Raw genomic sequence first — 22,072 nt, forward strand, 5'->3', positions numbered from 1 at the left:
CCTTGGGGGTCCCTGCCCTAATAGAGGCACAAGAACTCAGGGTCTCTGAATCTACAGAGGAAGAAGTCTGAGCATTTGGGGCAAGTGGGGAATGGAGCTGAGAGATAAGAGAGAAGGAAGGAAGCAAGAAAAGAAAGGAGAGTGTCCAATGCAGTCTGACTCTCCTGTTGCACATGCTCCATCCATGAGCCCAAAGTCTTCACAGGATGTGTTGGTTCTGATGGAAACAGGAAACTTGTGAGGAAGTGTCTAGAAGAGGAAGAAGTGTTTCAGGAGATAAATCAACACTCTGTAAACCCAGAGATGGTGCTTGGTCGGGCACAAGCTAAGACAAACAGGACACCCGATGATCCTCAAAACAGAAAGTGTGGCAGACCACCACGAAGGGGGACCCCACAGCCTGTGGTCTCTGTGGCTGCCACTGCTGTTGCCACAGAGAGGAGCACTGAGACAATTGTTGAGATGCATAAGCCCCCGCCCATTGCTCTCTCCTTAAATACCTAACATTTCAGGCGAACAAAATCGAATGCCATTATAACCTGAATGGATCTTGATTCCTCACTACCCTCTATAAGCATAAAGTGTCTGTATCACAGTGTAAACTCCATTTATTTTAGGAAGTAACCTCTGACTGCCCAACTCTGGGGTAGGACCTCTCCTACATGCTCCCAAAGCTTCCAGGACCATGTTATCAAATAAACTGATCTGTAGGCACCTGATTACTTATCTGAATCCCTTACTGTGTAAATGCAAATAAAGCAGAGACTAGGTCCTATTGACTCTGATAGCCACAGCTAAGCACAATGCCTGGCACACGAGACTTATGCATTCGCCCTCTATCAATCTGGCACAAGACAGATTTGTTGTTAGTGCCATCGAGGTGATCCTGACTCCTAGTGACCCCGTCTCCAGCAAAGAGGATGGTCTTTTCGCACGATCCTGTCACCTTCCAGCACTGTATCAGGCAATGCTCTGCTGCTTTTCATAGGGTTTTCATGGCCAATTTTTCCAGAAGTGGGTAGCCAGTTCCTTCTTCCTAGTCTATCTTAGCTCTGCCAAAACCTGTCCACCTTGGGCGACCCTGCTGGTATTTGAAATACCAGTGGCAAGGCTTTCAGCATCACAGCAGCACTCAGCCTTCACAGTGTGACAACTGAGAGATGGGTGGCCTGGTGCCTTGACCAGGACATGAACCTGGATCGCAGCAGTGAGAGCAGCGAATCTTAACCACTAGACCACTGGGGCGGGCACAAGGCAGGTATTCAATTAATATTTGTTAAATTGAATCAAATATTGGCCCCTCTTAATAATAACAGCAAATGTGTATCTAGTGCCTGCCGATCTGTGTATTTTGAATGTATTAACTCATTTAATTTCACAGTGACTCTTTAAGATACGTACTAGTATTCTATAAAAAAGAGAACTGAGACACCAAGAGACGGAGTTCTTGCCAAGGACACTCAGGATATTAGCATCACATACAGGCTGTGGATCCAGGCAGTCTGGCTCCGGAACCCATTCTCTCAGCATTACACAACCCTGCCTCGTGTAACTTTCAGAAACTTCCAATTCAACGAACATCCACTCCATATCAACTCTTCCAGACCTTGAGGTAAAAGATGAGCAAGCATGACGCCCTTCGTGAACTGCAGGGACACCCCGTGTTAAGCAGGGTTGGGGCTGCTCCAAACACTCATACACTGAGTTTTCTCTACCAGCCTCCTCTAATACCAGAAAGAGCGTGATTTGCAATACACTAGCAGAGAAGACTCTGCGGACATAAAGTGCTACAGAGACCCCCTAATTTGTTCAGATTTTTTTCCCACTATTTAAGTTTCCACTCTTTCCAACTTTGTGCTGAAAACTCCATTTTCTTAATACATGAAAAAAATGAGTACTCTAATCTCCATGTTACAGGAGAAAAGGATGCTACTGCCTCAGGAATGCGAGTATGCATCACCACCGTGTGATATGGCAACTGCTAGTAGATTGCCAACTGCAAAATGTCCGGTTAAGCAAGTTCTCTGTGATGCCGCTGTGACAGCACTAACTACTTCCGCGCAACTGGTCCACCCCTAACATTTGGGGGTCTCAGTCAGGAGGACAAATGGAGGCCAACATAGCACACGTTTAAATACTTAAATGTTTAACGCAAGCTAACAAACTGGTAAATAAATATGTTCTATCCTCCTAACTTGATAAACAAACCTTTACGACGACATTTTTTAAAACTTTTAGACCTACAGTCTTTATAGTACTGAAAGTTAGCAAAATATCAAAGATGACTGAATTTCATTACTATTTTGAAGGCTCGATTGATCTCTTAAAGGCCCAACAAAGTTTGGGTGAGAATAAAATAAAGACAAATGTAAATAATAAATTGTTTTATATTTATTCCGTAAACTTTATTTCTCATGGCTACATTTTGGTCAAATTATTAATTATATTGTTATAATTTTTAAGTAATTTTTTTAAGTAATTTATGTTCTATTGACAGTACTAACTTAAAGATAAAAAGGTAATTGTACTCAAAGTGTAAACATTTTGCATATATTTTATGAAAACCCTAAATTAAAGTGAAAGTTAAAAGGGAGAAATTAATTGTTACCGTTCTTTTGCAACTGCCCTTAATCTGATACGTTATTCTCTACTCTTGCTTAAAAACAAAATACCGACTATTTCTCCTGCTAAGATGCTCCTTTTCCCCACCCCCTCCATATTCCAATGTGAGGAGATATTTAGAACACTTTACTTCTCCCTGCTTCTCTTTATCCCAAAAGGAATCTTTATAGCGTTTTCCTTCCCCACTTCACTAGCTTGTTTTGTTGAAATTGTTTAATTCCAGAACATTGTTAGAGTTTCCCTTCCAGTCTCTTTGGTCTATATCGTTATTTAAGACTTGTTATTTAGCACTTACTGTGCATTTCCACACAGCCCACTCTTCATCCATTTGGTTTATTCGTTAGTTGTTGGGGTATCTGAGCATCTCCTAACTTTACTGTTGCAGAGAAGTCAGATGCCAGTCTGATTGCTTCTCATTTATATCTAATGTGTTCTTCTGGCCTGGAAATTCAAAATATTTTCCCCTTTACTTTGAAGCTCCATAATTTTACAAGAATGTGGCTACCAGCATCCAATATTTACTGAGCACTTAACATATATAGGGCACTGCTCTAAGCAGTTTTCATGTGTGAACTCATTTAATCCCCACAAGGACATATTGAGGTAAATATTATTGTGATTTCCGTTTTACAGATGAGAAAACTGAGGCTCAGAGATGACATACATGACCTAAATTCCAACACTTCATAAGCAGTGGAGCCAGGCTTCAAACCCAAATGCTCTGGCTAAAGATCGTGCGCTGCTCACCACTCACCACATATGTACATTTTTTAAAAATTAAACTTGACAAGAAGGGCTTCTCCCATGCCAGGGGTTACACGTGCACAGACCACTGCTGCCTGTCCCTGGACCGGTTCTCACCATTTCCTCATCTTTGCCAAAAGCTTTCACATTAATTGATTAAGATTTATTCCTATGGTACTACACTCAAATTTTAAAATAAAAGTAACAAATGGCATCTGGCCTCAATTTATGTCCTCCCATTAACATGATTATTAAGATAGAAAAAGACAAAAATTCAAAATACCAAAAATTGACTCTTGATAGAATCTGAGGAGACTTCCCACAGACTCTAAGTCTGGTAGAACTTGACTGACAAAAGCTGCCAGCGGTGCGGGGAACAAGGCAAGTCTGCTCTGTGCTCCGCTCCGCTCTGCTCCATGGCCACGGACGGCACCAGTGGGGGAAATCGTCCAGCCATCCTCTATAGTCTGGGCATCTCCATCCCCAGGTGTGCCCTTTCTCTAGCACTCTTTCACACTCCCAGCAGTACTTGCTGCCACAACTAACTGGAGAGTGCAAGTCCAAGAATAAAACTGACAGAAGCTGGGTGCAGGGGACTGAAGTGATGTGTTGCCTCCTGCAAGGCATAAGCATCAGAAGGAAAGCTCAACAAGGGAACGCAGAATGACAGAAGCCACGAGAGCGTCCGCTGCCGCCACTGCTGGAGTTTATAGGTTTTCACGTAGCCTACATGTTCAGCCTGACGGAGAAGAGTAAACTAAAGGTAGGAGAGGAGACACTCTCACGCCAGTAGAGCAAGCTAGGTGAAGAACTCCCAGGCGTTGGGAATTTAACTAAACCCTGAGTGTATATTAACCAGGCATATATACTCCAGTTGAAATAAAAAGGGGGGATTTAACACGTGCCCAAGGATACAGAGAGTACACACAGGCAATCCACACACTTTGAATATTGGCAAACATTTTGTTTGGTTAGCCATGGGTCTTATGGGAAAAAAAAATTACAGAGCATGATAAAGAGCCCACCATCTTAAAGACTCTGGAAAATATCAGACCTCTAAAATGGCAACTTCCATAGGATGCCCAAAGATACGGCCTCTTTGAAATAGTAACAGAAAGCCTACAGAGAGACAGGGTGTGATAAAAAGACAATTAAAAAAAGATAAAAAGGGGGGCCAGCCCACTGGGGCAGCAGTTAAGTTTGCATGTTCTGCTTCAGCTGCCTGGGGTTTGCCAGTTTGGATCCTGAGTGCAGACCTACGCACTGCTTGTCAGGCCATGCTGTGGTAGGCGTCCCACATATAAAGTAGAGGAAGATGGGCATGGATGTTAGCTCAGGGCCAGTATTTCTCAGCAAAAAGAGGAAGATTGGCTGAAGATGTTAGCTCAGGGCTAATCTTCCTCAAAAGAAAAAAATAAAGATAAAAAGGAGGTAAGTAAGATCATGGAAAATTATAAGCTATGAAAAACACAATAGCAGAATTACACTGAAGGCACGCAAAAGTAGAATTGAAATTGCAGAAAAACCAACTGGTGATTGGAGAACAAACTTGAAAGTTTTGTCCAGAATGCAAAGGAAAACAGTCAAAATGAAAATAGAGAAAGGATCCTAGACACAGAGGACAAAGAAAGAAGTTCTAGTATAAGCATGGGAGTGTCCCTAAGAAATAAGCCAAAAGGGCTCCAACCAGAGTAACAGTCAGAATCACAACTAAAGAACATTTTTGAGGAGGAAATAAATGTCCTTAAAAGTGTTCACCACATCCAAGGCTAAGTCAACAACAAATAGGCACAATCTGGAAATTTACTGTAAACATAAGGATGACAGGAAATACCCTACAAGTATGGAGGTAGGAATCCACGTTACCTACAGCGGAACAGAAAATAAGATTGGCAGAGTGTTTACGGAGAATATTGAAATAAAAGAATTATATGCTCATTGATGTTGTTTTCACTTGTGAAGATAACAAGAAAACATCTCAGTTTTTCAAGAATTCAGAAAATATAATATCGTATATCTCTTTTGAACACACATACCAAATGAGGGAGCAATTTCAGAACCCCAGAATGGGATGTCGTGGTGTCCTCATACCTGCAGGCAGTATTTAAATGAATTACGTCTAGAGTTAAACCTAAATAATTGCTTTAAACCATGGTTACAAAACTAAATGCAAATGTCATAAGTGGTTTTAAAAGAGAAAATATAGAGTGTAAAAAATAAGTATTTTGCAACCAGCATCTGGATTAAAAACTCAGGAAAAGGGAAAAGACTTATGGAATAGTCAAAACGGCTGAATTGCATTATCTTCTATAGGAAATGCTTCAGAAAGCAACTTTATTCTTGACTTTGGATAATTAAAGAAATGTAGATTAAAAATTTTTTTCAAATGTCGTGTAACAATAGTGTGGTTAAAAGCATATTGCATTCCTTCTTAAGCACAGTTTTCTAAGGGCTTTCTTGCCACTGAAGCTCAGGATTTCACACATCAACCATCCCTCCTCTTGCCTCCCAACCAGCCCCCTCCCATCAATAATTAAGCATGTTCAAAGTCTCCACAAACGTCAAAATATATCTGCATATATTTTCAACCTCACATCTCCTTCTACCCCGGTGATTGTCGGTCTTGGTGGTGTATGAGAATCACCTGAGAGCTTGAGAAACTATCTCAGAGATTGGGACCAGCTCCCAGAGACTCTGACGTAATTGGTCTGGAGAGTGGCCTTGGCATTTGGATTTTTTAAAGCACCTCACATAATTCTAGAGTACAGACAAGCTTGAGAACCATGTTAGTCCTAATTCTCTGCTCCCCTTCTCAGCAAAATTCCTAGTAGGTTTTCATAAAACCTGTTTGATTCCCTCTTCTCCTAAACTCTCCCCAAACCGCAACAATCAGGTTTCTGCCCCCATCACTTCTCTGAAATAGCTGATGCTAAGGTCACCAAAAGCCCAATGCTGCTAAATCCAAGAGACCCTTTCAGTCCTCATCTTCGCTGACCTCTCCACGGCTCTAGATACTTGTCATGACCTTGCATTTCTTGACGAACTCTCTTCCTTTAGAGGCTGAGACTCCGCACTGTCCCACTTTTTCTCTGACTCCTCTGCTGCTCCTTCGGTAGACTCTGGAGGTTCATCCTCCGTGCCCAGCCATTAGAAGCTGCTGCTCCTAAAGACCCGCCCTGGACCCTTTGGTGAGTGGGAATCTCACTTATGCTCTCCTGCATGAAGGACAGTCTCCCCATGCCCAAGATTGTAATTTCCACCTTGTCTTTGGTGATTTACAAATGTGTTTCTCTAGCCTAGACCTTTCCTATGAGCTGCAGCCCCACCCAGCCCACTCCCAGGTGACATCTCCCATCGCCTTAGGCTCTCCCTGCCGACACTATACTGTGATCCTCTCTCTTAGTGCACAGCTCTCCATCCATTTGCACAAGATGTCTCCTTGACACCTCCTTCTTTCACTCTCCACATTCAGTGTACATGCAGGTCTGTTCATAGTATTTCCTGAACATCTCCTTTCCATTCACTTCTCCTCTACCTCCACAATCGTCAATCCAGACCAGCTGCCGCAGTCTCTCTAGATGGTCGTGGGAGCCTCCTGGCAGCGTGGTCTCCCCCATCCTCATCTCAAGGGAGCTTTGCCAGCCACAGATCTATGCTGTCAGCTCCCTGCTTCCCCCTCCAAAACTCTTTGATGACTTCCCATTTGTCTCAAGACAGAACAGAAAAAAATAAGAGAAAAGAGAAAGTCCTTCCTGCTCTGGTCCTTGCCATCCTATCAATTTCACCCACACCACTCTCCTCCAGCCCCACCATTCTCCCCTCTCTCCCAGCATTCCCACCATGGTGACCTTCCAGTTCCTCAAATGTGTGGCGCTACCTCCCCGCACACTTCCTCTGCCCATTCCTTTTCCTCTGAAGTGAATGGTCTCCCCTGCCCCACAGCCCCTCCCTCACTGTAGCTATCTTCTTTTCACCTTTGCTGAATTCACTCAAATACAATTTCTGCACGGAACCCTTCCCTTCCCTTTACTCCCCTCCCTCCTGTCCACGCACAGGCCTAGATGTATTCTACACGTTCCTAACATCGTGTGCATTTCCTGTCCTTTAACAGAAGCATATTGTGTAATAACGCATTCAGTTTTGTATGTTTCTGACTAAGGCCTGCCTTCTGCACCAGACGGTGAGCCCCTTGAGGACAGGGACTGCTGTCAGTGTTTACTTATCAGTCCCAGAACCCATCACTGGCATGTAGTAAGTACTCAATAAATGTTTGTTTGATGAAAACTAAATCTAAAAACTATTTTATATAACACAAATGATGAAAAGTGAAATTGCAAGAAATTGCAAAGGAATAGACAAAACATAAACCTAAATATCATTAAGTTCAATCTCAGCAGCTTTGAAAATAGATACAAATGGTTTAAATGCTGCAATTTAAAAATACTTTTTCAGTGATTATATAGGGACACGTAAATTTTCACACAATATAATGGTTAGGAGAAAAACTCAGGATATAAAGTTTTGTATAATACAATGTTGACTTCTACTTCCTCCTCAATAAAAACTGGAAACGAATTCCAAAAACGTTAACAGCAATTATTCTGGGTAGTAGAATTATGGATAATTTCAATATTCTTCTTTATATTTTTCAGAAGTTTTTAAGTTATTTGTAGGAAAAATATATTAATCAGAAAAAAGTTATATCTGTCAATTATGCTTTCCATTACAGCCTACAGAAAACTAAACTCAAAGTGGCTTAAATGATAACAGGAGTTTATGGCTAATATAATAAGAATGTTTGGTTATGGTTTAATTAGGTTCCTGGCTTCATTTCTTGAAAACACCTTGTGTTTGGTCTGTTTCTGTGCTTAGCTTCATCCCCAGATTGACTTCCTTCATAATATCAAAATGGCTGCCACGTCTCCAGGCTTCCCATCTTTATTCCCAACCATACAGAAGGAGAGAAATTATCTGTGTGCCACTCTGATTGGATCAGCTTAGGACACAGGCCTACTTCTGAACCAATCACTGTGGCTGGGGGCTGATGCTAGATCATTTCTCCATAGCCAGAGCTGGAGGTGCACTCAGATTCCCTAGAGCCACATGGATCACCAAACGGAAATTCAGGGCTATTGGAAATAGGCAAGAAGGGAATGGATTCTCGACAGACAGATCTGCCATAAAAATTTGAAAATATAGTACTTGCTTAACTAACATAAACGATTAAAGGGCACTATGATAGAGTGGAAAGGGCATTGGTACAAGACAAGAGCATCCCCTTTCACCACTCCTTTTCAATATCACACTAGAAGTCCTTGCTAATACAATAAGGAAAGAAAAGGCATACAGATTGAGAAGGAGGACAAAAAGCTGTCTTTTCGCAGATTACATGATTGTTTGTGTAGAAGATCCAAAAGAATCAAGAAAAAAACTTTCGGAATTAATAAGAGATCACAGCAAGATTGCAATTACAAGGTTAATATACAAAATCAATTGCTTTTCTGGATCCCAACAATGAACGAGCAGAATTTGAAATTCAAAACACAATACCATTTACATTGGCACCCAAAAAACTTTGATACTTAGGCATAAATCTAACAAAATATATACAAGGTCTATTTGAGGAAAACTACAAAACTCTCATGAACAAAGTCCAAAGAAGAACTAAATAATGGAGAGATATTCATGGACAGGAAGACGCAATACTGTCAAGACGTTAGTCCTTCCCCACTTCATCTACAGATTCAATGCAATTCCAATCAGAATCCCAGCAAGCTGTTTTACGGATATCAACAAACTGTTTCTAAAGTTTATGTGGAGAGGCAAAGACCCAGAACAGCCAGCACAATATTGAAGGAGAAGAACAGAGTTGGAGGATTGACACTCCCTGACCTCGAGACTTACTATAAAGCTACAGTAATCAAGAAAGTGTGGTATTGACAGAAGAAGAGAAAATAGATCAATGAAGCAGAATAGAGAGGCCAGAAACAGACTCACATAAGTTCAGTCAACTGATCTTTGACAAAGGAACAAAGGCGATACCATGGAGCAAAGACAGTCTTCTCCACAAATGGTGCTGGGACAATAGGACATCTACATGTAAGAAATTGAATCTGGTTACAGGCTTTACACTGTTCACAAAAATTAACTCAAAATGGCTCTTAGAACTAAATGTAAAATGCAAAACTATAAAATTCCTAGAAGATAACATAGGAGAAAACCCAGATGACCTGGCTATGGTGATGCCTTTTTAGATACAGCACCAAAGACAAGCTGGATTTCATTAAAATTGAAAACTTCTGCTCTGTGAAGGACAGTATCAAAAGAATTAGGAGACAAGCCACAGACTGGGAGAAAATATTTGCAAAAGACACATCTGATAAAGGACTGTTATCTAAAATACACAAAGAACTCTTAAAACTCAACAATAAGAAAGCAAACAACCCGATTAAAAAACGGACCAAAACCCTTAACAGACAGCTCACCAAAGAAGATATAGAGATGGCAGACAAGCGTGCTAAGAGATGCTGCACACCATAAGTCACGAGAGAAATACAAATTAAAACAACAGGAAGAGCCATTACGCACCTATTAGAATGGCCAAAATGCAGAACATTACAACCGCAAATCCTCGAAAGGATGTGGAGAAACAGGAACTCTCGCTAATTGCTGGTGGGAATGCAAAATGGTACAGGTACTTTGGAAGACAGTCAGGCAGTTTCTTATAAAACTAAACATACTCTTACCATATGATCCAGCAATCGTGCTCCTTAATATTTACCCAAAGGGGCTGAAAACTTCTGTCTACACAACAACCTGCACAGATGTTTATAGTAGCTTTGTTCATAATTCCCATGTTTGGAAGCAACCAAAATGCCCCTCGGTAAGTGAGTGGATAAATAAACTGTGGTACATCCAGACAACAGAATATTATTTAGTGTTAAAAAGAAATGAGCTATCACGCCATGAAAAGACATGGAGGAAACTTAAATGCATATTTCTAAGTGAAAGAAGTCAATTTGAGAAGGCTACATACTATGATTCCAACTATATGACATCCTGGAAAAGGCAAAACTATGAAGACAATAAAAAGATCAGAGGTTCCCAGAAGGTGTTGGGGAGAGAGCAGTGGGATGAAAAGGCAGAGCACAGGGCATTTTTAGGGCAGTGAAAATACTCTGTATGGTCTTATAATGATGGATATATGTCATTACACATTCGTCCTGACTGATTAAATGTACATACCAAGAATTAACCCTTAGGTAAATTATAAACTTTGAGTAATTATGATGCGTCAGTGAAGGTTCATCCTTGGTTGAAAAAAAAAAATCTACCATTCTAGTGAGAGATGTTGATAATTGGGAAGGCTATGCATTTGTGGGAGCAGGATGTGAAATCATTGTACCTTCCTTTCAATTTGATTGTGAACCTAAAAGTGCTCTAAAAAAATAAAGTCTATTAAAAAAATGGAAAAAGAAAAAACAACGACATTGAACCCCAAATCAGGAAACCTGAGCTCAAATTCTGCTTTTTACTAGGTGTGAGATATTGGACATTTCTCCAGGTCGTTCTGCATGTTTCCTTCTCTATAAAATAGCTCCCTAAGAGAGCCTTCTCCATTGCCATAGGAATGAAGGAGGGTAACATGGAGGCAGATGTAAGATGCAGATTTGGTGGCAGGAAGTTTGAGCAGTTCCTCCCTGCCCCCCCCCCCCCCCCACCATGGCTTCTATTTTCTCAGTGAGTGAAGCAGGACCCAAGATCATCCACAGGGCAGGAGGTGAAGTGGGAGTACTGGAGGTGCGAGGTGAGTGGAGAAGGCTTAAAATACTTGTTGCAAAAGTGGGAAACGAACATAGTAAGATGATCCTCACAAACTAGTAACTCGATGAATGTTTTCTGAATAAGAAAGGATAGCTTTAAAAGTTTTCAAGCAACATCATAGTTTTACAATTAAAACAAAAATGAGCTAGATGTGTGAAATGCACTATACCAATGTAAAATAGGATTATGATAGAAGTCAGTGGTTAATAAAAGGGTTCACTTACCAGACATTTGCTTTGGATTTTCTAAAGTACAGCTATTCTCACTCAGTAAGACTCCTTTATAGGACTGGCTGTAAATGTTTTCACATGGATCACCACGATTTCTTTACAACTTAGACTAACGGCTGGGTAGCGTGGTAATTTACCTAACTTTTGAGCATCATCAGGACTAAACAATTGTTAAATTTTACTCAACCTGAAAAAGATAAGAGAAGTTATTATTTTTTTTTAAAGTAGCATTTTCCTGGAGTCAACAGAAGGGAAATGTGAGAGAATGACATAGCAAGGGGACGTGGGGATTTGGGATGGGTTCTGTAGGTGGCCTAGAGAAGGGAGTTCTCTACACAGGATGTGGGCAAGATTGTTACTAAAGTCGTCTTTCCTCCCCAACGCCAGGTGGGGCGGGGCGGTAGTGCCATAAGGCTTTTCTTCAAAGGCTCCAAGAGCTTGCTCTCTCCGTCCCCTACCTCCATCCCAGTGAAAACTTTGCCTGGCATCACAGCATCAGGGAAATTAACCCCCATGGAAAAAATAAATTCTTACCTCTCGTCCCAACTCTCAACAAGAATACCATAGCTGTTTCTTGTGAGCACTGCAGTCTTGTTTGACAATATAATGAGATCTGGTTAAACAGATGAAAAATGCCTTAACCTGAGTGTTTATGTCAACCCTGCCAAAGCTTTCAGCCCCCCAGGCACTCCCATCTCTGCAGAGAGGGTCAAGAACCTTTAGCTGCGGTCCAGGCTCCGAGCTGGCGTCTTGCTACACCAAGCCACTTTTGCAATAGCAGGAGGCAGGAGTTTCTGTCAGTTTGAATTTCCGGAAGTGTGCTGGCCTATGTCATGATCTCAGTGGTGTCTGGGGCAGTTTGTTCCGTCAAATCCCTGGAATAGAGTGGGAAGAGAACGCAGAGAGGGAGTGCAAGAAACCAGCAGAAAAGCAGGCTGGCAAGTGACGCTCCACAGTGTTCATCTAGAACTGGGCTGGAGGTGCAGAGCCCGCCAACAAATCAACCTAAGGAGGCTCCCTCTCAAGGCTCTAGGGAACCAAACACAGTCTAGGCAGAGTCTCTAATTAAAGTGACTAGTTGGTCATTCCCTGCAAGCCAAGTCTACAGAGAACACAGTGAAAGGGAATTGGGAAATTATCCAACTAATGCAAATAAAGTGTGTAGCCAATCAGGATAATTTTGAATGAAAAATGCAATTTAACACATGAATATTTAGGGTGAGAATTACTCTAGCCATTCTATGGCTTCCAGCCCATTCACCTTGGGGTTTTGCTTTCTAACCAGATCTTTCCTTCTCTCTCTAGCACGGATCCCTAACACTTATCACACTGTTTTGTCTATTCACATGACTTTCCCTGCTTGACTAAGCTCCTTGAAAGCTAAGTGTTGTCATCTCCTGCGGGCCTCCACTCCTAGAAAGGGCTCTATAGATACACAGGAATTGAATTAATCAATTAATGAAAAGAATAAGGTCATTTAAGAAATAACGAAAAATATGCCATGAGGGTATCACTTTGGAGTCTCCAGGAACCACTGCAAGAACCAGGTTATCACGCATGCTGACCGACCACACTCCAAATAAAGGGATTCCTTTCAGCTCAATAATTTCCTCCAGTGCTTCAGAGAGCACTCGGCTTCCCCTCCTCTTCCTGTTGCCGTGCTGCGCAGCAGCGCCCTGCAGCTGTCAAGCTACCTGAACTTCCCCTACCTGGACTTGATTTTAATGCAGGATCAAGCAATTTCCCAAAAAGTCTCGCGAAGGAAGAGAAAGATACCAACATAATTAGACATTCCAAACGTTGGTCAGAGATATTTAAGCAAGTTATCTTTACCTGGTATTTATTTTCTTTCAATGTTCACTTTCTGTTAGAATGTATTGTATTGTATTGTACTGAATTGTATTGTACTGTACTGCATGTTTTATCACTGTTTATTCTCATGTGTTCCCTCCTCTACTAGCCTATAACTCCTTGAAGGCAAGGAAAGGCCTTGAGTTTTTACCTACCACAGTGTGTGGCACATAGCAGTTACTCAATGTTTGCAGAATAAATAAGTAAAAGAGTTATTGGGGAATGAGCCCAAAAGGATCCAAGATATACCTACCATTTATATTTGGCTTTGCCTTCCTTTTATGCAGATGATGTTGCTCTTCCTTATTCTTAATAATGCTGATCATTGTAATTTAGACAGAGGAAAACCATAAACCTTAAGTGGAGTGTGTGAAGTTTTGGTGCATATTTGTTTCGGGGATGTTACTTACTTTCTCTTTTAAGCACGTGTAAGTGAGATGAACACCAAATAGTCAGCACAAACTGTCTTCCCAAATGGTAGTTGGCCCAACACCCAAGGAAGTCAGATCTTAAAAGTAAAAGGAAAACCTACTGCAGAGAATGTGATACAGTAAAGAGAGGAGAGAAACCAAACAGGGGAACCGAACAGGATGAAAGGCAAAACTGGCAAGAGCAAAGGAGATGGATATCACCATTTACCCCTTCAGATTGTTTGCAGTGTTAGAACTGAAACAAAGTTGCAAGTTGCTCAGAAAATTGAGATGTCCCTTTTAAAAATGATCCCTCCAGTTATCATTAGGGCAGCTTGTGTCTCGAGGGTCGTTAACCTCCTGCCCTCCATCCCTAACCCTGGGGCTCTGGGGGGTATCTGTCTAAGAGACTAGCTTCCAGAGGGGGTCAGTATTCCCACTTCAGAGCCCCCAGAGCAAACGACTGAACAGATTAGGACGGATTAGACAGATAACAACTCAGACCTTTTTACAAGCACATTTTTCACTCGACACTCAAATTCCCTTCTGTGCCCCGCAGTCTCACACAACCCAACGACTGGATAGTATTACTGAAATATCTTCGCGCCAGCCGAGTGCGTGGAACTGTGCAAAGCCAGATGTTCTTGTAACCCTGTTTTACTGAGTTATTTATATCCATATAATATTTGACATTTCCTGTGTTGTTAAAGAGTTGGGGGCCCTTGACGTATTTTTAAGAGAACAGTGCCGACTTTTCATTTTTTTTCTTTGATGCCCAGCCGCAGAAATAAGTGACAGAGAGAGAGAGACTGTATTAAACAGATGCTTAGATATCTAAAGTCTACCTGATTTTAATGCCTTTCATCTTAAATGATTTTCATGAACAGAAAGATGCTATAGTCATCCAGACTGAACACATGAATTAAGCCCACCATGCAAGAAAAGCACACACCCATGGGCCTAAAATAAGTCATGCAACAGAAAAAGAAAAAATTTTTTAATAAATGTTGAAAATATAATCCACATTTCTAGGACTAAACTTTATGGAATATTGATACATGAACTATGTCATTTCTTTGAACTTGATAGATATGGAAAGGGCTAGTTAAAATTTCTTCAGACTTAGTAAAATATTAGCTGGCAGATTTCTCTGGCTAAACGAAGTAATGGAAACTTTATAGACTTGAAACTATTTTCTTGATTCTAAGTGGTAAGAATATTTAAGCTGTATATGAAATTTGATATCACAGAAGGCATTCTGTTTTCTTTGCTTATTGTAAGGATCCATTCACAAACTATTCATTTTATTTTTAAGGTCCTAAATTTTATAAAAGCTTTCCCCTTTAAAGGATGTGACAAAAGGGTAGGGGTCCTGGTTTACAGTCAATTCTTGATATCTCTGGCTGCTCAACACTGAAAGCAAGGGTCACGGGAAAACAGCAGAAGTAAAATGTGATTGATTTGGGGTCTCTTTGGTCTTCGCAGTTGTTTCATAAACTTCTTTAAAGCTTTCCTTGTTAGCGTTTGGTTGTTTTTAAGATCAGCTTCCTTTCCTGAGAGCAGAGCGGTATGCACGTATCATTATGCAAGGAAACTTCCAAAATACATTCTGTCTTCCACCGTAAATCTTACTCACCTCACTCTATACCCCTCCCCACTCCCTGAACCTGAAGACCCTCCTGACTAGTTACATTCTTCCCAGCAGTTTAAGAAAACAAGACACCATGGCCTGTGGATGCCCACCTGAGCACAGCAAGCCTGCCCACTCCAACGCAGCAGTCAAATGCCCCGCAAATCCTCTAAGCTGTGATGAGTCTCTAGTCTTCAGATGATGGACAGATCCTCTTGGAGCATATCAATCAGGATGGCCCTCAAGGGACAGGCTCACTCATTTGTATCATCTATTCCCCAGCCTTTTGCCATGAATCACATGGGATTCTGCACTGAATCCTTCCATGGCTGCTCCACTGCAACAATTGGGATGGGGGAGCAGCATCTGGAAGGCCAGCATGATCCAGACCACTGACCAGGGTTTTATTTTGGATCTGCAACTCCCAGATTACTCTAGGCCCTGGTTGGCCACTAGTCTCTGGCCCCCAAGTCAAGATATTTTCTCACCTCCTGAATCTTTGATATTTTTCCTTCTACTCGTAGAACCTACTGCTCTTTTCTTTTAAAGACTCTCTGGATTTTTGTTTCCCTCAATGTATATCATCCATCTTTGCTTCTTTCCTATTTACCTCAGAACCTCCTCCCTACTGCCACTGACAACGTCTGTCTGACTCTAGAAAATCTCCCTTTAAGAGCCATCTAGAGTTCACTGGGATAACACTCCCATAGTGTTCACCAAAGTGTTTGGGAAGAGGTAGAATTCTGTTCACAATCTTCTTCCATCAGCCTTCAAATCCACACATCCAATATATTCCCATGGCAGCATTTCTTTTCCTGATGGATGAATTTGAGCATCAAATGCAATCCTCTATTTCATGAGGCTGCCTTTGATGGAACAAGACGCAAGTCCAAGAGATATTCCTCCAGAAAATCTAGTCCTCTCTTCAAAGATACTAATTGATTTACCTAATTGGAGCCTAGAGTTTATGAAACAAAGGTCCCAAAGTTTGACTTGGGGGTGGGGAAATTCATCTCACATAAAAACTTTCACAGTTACAAATAATACCATTAACCTAGCAAGTTCTCCGAGAAAGTTAAACTAGTGAATGTGATAACTTAAGATGACTCATCAACACCACATGGAAAAAAAGCAAATAAAAAAATATTATACTAGGATTGGTAACAGTAAAATTCCGAACTGCGAGAACCGTATAAGTCTAAAGAATGACATCCACCCAGATAATGGAGAAAAATAATGACATAAATTCTAGAAGAGTTAGAAACCATCTCAACGGAGCACCACAGATTCTAGTATATGAAAACTGAATGTAAATAGGAAAATATAAGCAAAAAGTCCAGTGCAGCACCTTTCATCTAAATAAGCATTCTGTAAATTAAAGATAGAATCATTATGATCATGATATCACAATGGGATAGGTAGAATCTCATCTTGAAATTAAAAAATGGAGGCACAGAGAAGAAAATGTTGCCTTTTTCCAGGCCCAAACCACTTCTCCTTACTTCTTCCCTCAAAGCAAAATACTGTCTATCCGAGTGGCTAGAGCAGCAAGCAGGCAACTCCCAGGTCCCGTCCTCGGAGCATAACATTCAGAAATGCTTAAAAACAAACACCCAGTCACCAGATGTCCCTAACATCTGGCTAAACCCATAAAACTATCCTCTACAACCACTACCTCCTTCCTAACTCCAAAGTGTAGGGGGGAAGAAAACTTATGAAATCTCTGATGTAGTGAAATAAGATCTTGACATATATTTGTGAATTTTTTATTTCTTTGTTGTATGTCCTGACTCCTTTCTTGTTATTCAGAGGAAAATTTTGACTTCTATAGCAAGAGGATTAAAAGAAAAGAAATTCTAATATCCTATTCTTTTTAGGGTTCTAACCTAAGCTCCTGGGTATCAAAAGGGAAGGTCCTAAGTGTAATGGAACATGATGTGTATGCCAGAGCAAAGATGAGACAGAATTAGAAGGAGAGGAAAACGATCATACCCTCAACCCTAAAGAGATTTGGTGATGGTAACCTGGGTTGGCAGCAGAGGAGCAAAAGTGCTGAGGTCAGAACCTTGGAGCATGTCAGGGGTTGGGACAGTAGGTAAACCTGGGGGGATAAGGAGCAGAGGGAGGAGTCCACAGAGAGACCCTCACACATCACCTGCACTAGGCAACCCAGCAGAAGACCATCGTGCACCGTTCAAGAAGTACATGTCAGCTGACCTCAACTCTTTCCAGTAAGAGCCTTCCAGCATCGGTTTCTCTCAAGAGGCCTGTGGTTGCTCCAGTAGAAGGACACCTGGCCAGGCTCCAGGATTTGCTAAGCCTCTGTGTGGGTGTCAACTTGTGAACATTCCAGGACATTCTTCCAGCCCCCCTAGAACAGGATGGATTGCCTGACTCCCAACCAAGCAGAAAGGGTATAAAAAGAAAAGCTCAGCACTGATCCTTGGGTGTATCTAGACCAGGATCCCAACCTCAGCACTATTGCCATTGGGGGTTGGATAATTCTTTGTTGTGGAGACTGTCCTGTGCACTGCACGACGTTTAGCAGCCAGACTCTATCCACTAGATGCCAATAGCACGCCACCACCTCATAGTTAACACAATCAAAATGTCACAACGTTGCCAATAGTACCCTGCGGTGTTGAGGAGTGCAAAACTGTCCCCATCTGAGAACTACTGGTCTAGACAGTAAGCAAACCCTTTCTTACTACACTGAATCTGTACCCATCTTCAGTATTCCAGGGCAAGACGTTAGATCACTTACAGCTACAATTTGTGACCAGCAAACCATGATTTCAGACACTATCCCAACAAGTGTATTTATGTGAACAGTCTCAAAATATTTGAAGCACCCACTACTTCCATTAACACCCTAACACACATACACACACACACATTTAGGTGTGGAGTGTAAACCACCTCCAGCACAAACTATTTCTTTTCCAAGTGCAGTAAATACGTACAGTAGTTAATTGTGAAGGAGAAATTTATATTTGCTTAAGGACAATAGGAAGAAGCTGGATGAAGATGGCATGAGGGGTGAAACACTGAAAATGGGGGCGAGGCTAATACAAACTTTGGGACTGGTGGCAATTTTCGTGGAATTGACAATTCCTTGAACACATGGGTAATTATCATTATTCTTAAAAACTTATTAGCTTCTCCACTTACCAGATGCATAATATTGAAAAAAATGTATTACTTTTTCTAATGCTTTTTTTCATCTTCACAGTGGGGATATAATAACGTACTTTACAGGATTGTAACGCAGATTAAATGACCTAAGTCATTAAAGCAATTAGCACACGGCCTGACATGTAATAATCTCTCAATAAGTTAGCCACTACTATTTTCATTATAATGGAATAATGGATTGAGCTAACAAATGATGCTAATAACATTTTACACAACGTATTTTGAAGCTCTGACTTATCTGATCCTCACTCAGCCTTGTGAAATAAACACGGTGACCATTACACCCTTTTAACGCAGGAGTCAAGCGTGGAGGGTTGACCAGACTTACTCCAAGACACACAATGAGCACACAGTAGCCTAGGCCTGGCGGCTAGGCCCTCACATTTCTCCCTGAGTTCTCTTTCCCAGACCCACTCCACACGGTGCTGAAAGTCCATACCCCTAGACCAGTTAGCACAATGTCAGACAACTCGGATGGCCTAAACAATAAGGGATTTTATTTGCACACATAACTGGATGGCCAGAGGTTGGGCAAATTCCAAGAACATACAATCAGGACTCTGGATACATTTCCTGGAGATTCTTTCGAGCTGCCTTCCTTTGAGTATCAGCTTTGTTCTCAGAGCAGCTTCCCTTATGTTCACAGAAGGTCCACTGGCAGAAGCATGAGGCAGAGAGAGAGAAAATGGCTATTTACTGCTCCTCTTAAAAGTGAGAATGAAGTTTCCCAGAAGCCTCTGCAATCTTTGCCTCAAACAGAATAAGGTCACATAACCACTCCTGAATCAAATGTGTTCAAGGATGGACTTGCCCTGATTTATGTAGTCAAATCATAGCCGTGGAGCTGAGGATGGCTCAACCGTCCCTGAGAAACTCAGGCAGAGCAGAAAAGAGGTACACACCATGCCAAGATTTTCTCGGGAAGGAAGGAAGAGGGAAGGGAAGCCAAGTAGGCAATCATCAAACCATTTATGGTGTTGATGATTTAAAACTTCCTGATGGGGGCATTGCCCAGCTTCTACTTTCTTTGTGCTGATCATATGGAAAAAAAAAAAAAAAAAGAGTTTTAGATGAATCTAATAAAGCCCTCAACAAGGAAGTGAGATTTGAGGAGAGTTCTGAGAGAACTGAATGAATCATATACCCCAGAAGATCTCCTAGAGACATTTATCAAAAACAGGAGAAGCAACAATCTGAATGAAGAGAAACAAAATGCATGAAATTCTCAAAAAGATGAAAATTCCATATAGCTGAATTCCAAAGACTCAGACATCCCACCAACTGCTTCATGGTCTTTCCTGTCATTTAATTTGCTCCAAGTAACGAAAAGCAGTGCTACACTCTCGGGTTGTTATTTAACACGTTGCAGAGAAGTTGGCTCGTCAGCTTTTTATGAACAGTTTCTCCTCTGAAACATCATAAATCAAGCGTTGGGTTTGCCCTTAGTTTTCAGGTTTTAGCAGCAGCTGATCCCCAGATACGGCCTCACAATGGCCTGAAGACTTCCCCTGAGAACAGAGATGAGGAGCTGAGAGAACCCTTCCCTGCATGCCCAGGGAAGGCGACTACTAGGAAATGCTTTCCTCAGGGGTTTGGGGCTTATGTGCAATCCTGTGGTAAAAACCATGGCTCTGCATGTCCCAGTGGAATGCGGAGAGAGAACCCAGTGGAAGCCAGAGGTGAGATAGCATTCTTACAGGTTGAAGAAGAAAAGAGAAGGAGAGAGAAGCATGGAATGGATAAGTGGATTTTGCCGCTACACTGTTTCCTAAGCATGCCCAACTCCCCACCCGGAACGCACACTAGGGTGGGAACAGACAGCTGCAAGGGCAATGTGAGTATTCCAGGTCCCACAGGGTGCCCAGACCACAGCCTCTGGTGCACCCAGCTCCTCTGCAGCACCCACCCTCCCCTTTGTTCTCACACAAGACCCCAAGCTGTCACCCCACTCACAGGTGAGTCCTAACAAATAATATCACTAAGAGGAAAGAACAGAAGCCTGAGAAGGCTGATCTTAGAGTTTAAATAAGTCAGCTGCCCATTAAGTTCTACCCAAACTCTCCCAAATGACTTTCCACCGCCACGCCTCCAGTCATATCTACTCTTTCCAGCACTAAGTTAAGAACCATTCAACCAGCATGTCTGTGGCCACAACCTCCAGAAACTCAGTCACCGACTCAAGTCTCCGTGAACAAAAAACTGGAAGTTGGGAGAGGAGGGGTGCAAAAGAACAAAAGGAAGCCACTTCTTCGTGAGGTTTTTCCAGCCCACCATTTCACTCGCCTGGGGACCTGCAGAGTGGGTCAAAGATCTCAGGCCCGGGTCTGAGGGATGGTGGTCAACTGGAGATGTCACATGCCCATCAGAGCAGACCAGCAATCCCTGGCCCCGCACGTGTGCTTACTAAGTTATGCAAGTGCAAGCCTTCTGGGTCTGTTTATTTGTCTTGCGTTTGCTGTTTTATTAACCAGAAACTTGAAAAGGAGGCTTCCTTTGTTGTACTGCCATTTGGCAGAAGACTAGAGGTTACAGTAGCAAGCAGAGCCCAAACATTTTTTTAAAAAATCTCGATGAAAGTTCCTTCCAGAGAGAAAAACTATATCCGATTCCCTGTCTCCCATTGAACCTCTGAAGGACTTCCTACACCTTACCTTCAAATAACAGAGCCCTGGCCAAAGAAAATGGAAAAACATAAATTTTTGCACGTAAAATGGAAAATCAGAGGGTGCAGACAGGCCTGTGTCAACAGGGTATTTTTAGCTATCAGTGAATTTTTAGAACCAAGTCTTAAGACATGGTTCTTTGCACATGGACCTGGGATGTGTTTTTTAGGACCACTGCTACCCGTGGCTGTCCTCACCTCATTTTCGAAGGTGGGTAGTATCTCCACTTAAAGAAGGAGGAAACTGAGGCCCAGCTGGGAGAGAATGACTTGCATAAGCTCCCAGTGACTAAAGAGCAGGGACAAATGTCGAGGCAGGACAGCCCCTTGATAACTCTAACGTCATCATTCCTGATCTCTATTTCTCAATATTCACTTGTGGCTCCCTCCTTGGAATTAAATATTGCCCCTTTATTGTGCATTAATTACTCTTGTCTTTCTCTATCACAAACTGAGTTCCTCATCCCTGAGATCAAAGAAAAAAGATTAAGCGCAAAATAAGTGCAGAAGCAGCTCTCCTGCAAGGTTCTCAGAATCTCTGTGCCCAGATCCTAACAGAATGGTTTCAAAACAGAGGATGACAGTGAGTGACGGGCTCTGGCTGGGGTTCAGTTATCTTGGGCCCTGCCCCTTGTGCCAGGAGAGGAGATGAATGCAGCAGCTCAATTTTCCCTCTATTTCCCTCAACAGTCACGGGTGGCTAAGTCCCAACGATCAAGCTGTGGCAGTTAGAGGCAGGAAATGGAATTGGAGAAGAGAGCCTTGAGCTTACCCACCATGGAGAGCCCAGGGTGCTTCAAGCTCTTCCAGGTCCCAAAGCCCCCAGCCGGGTTTGCACCTGAACAAACCCTTAGGGCTCAGGTGGCGCACTGCATTTCCTGAACTCCTTGTGAACCTGTGTCTG

General features: G+C 42.1%; 1 long non-coding RNA gene across 2 annotated transcripts in view; it reads right to left on the bottom strand.

Moving 5' to 3' along the window:
* The window catches only part of LOC111774258 (uncharacterized), a 63,491-nt gene extending 41,419 nt beyond the window's left edge, over positions 1–22,072 (bottom strand). For both annotated transcript variants that reach the window (XR_011440560.1, XR_011440559.1), the window contains exons 1-4: positions 21,945–22,072; positions 12,138–12,295; positions 11,955–12,033; positions 11,415–11,607 (exon numbers count right to left, since the gene is read on the bottom strand). This is a non-coding gene — a long non-coding RNA (uncharacterized lncRNA). The remainder of the gene's footprint in view (positions 1–11,414; positions 11,608–11,954; positions 12,034–12,137; positions 12,296–21,944) is intronic.

This window comes from Equus caballus, chromosome 7 (assembly GCF_041296265.1).
Source record: "Equus caballus isolate H_3958 breed thoroughbred chromosome 7, TB-T2T, whole genome shotgun sequence".
In the NCBI taxonomy this organism is placed as follows: Eukaryota; Metazoa; Chordata; class Mammalia; order Perissodactyla; family Equidae; genus Equus; species Equus caballus.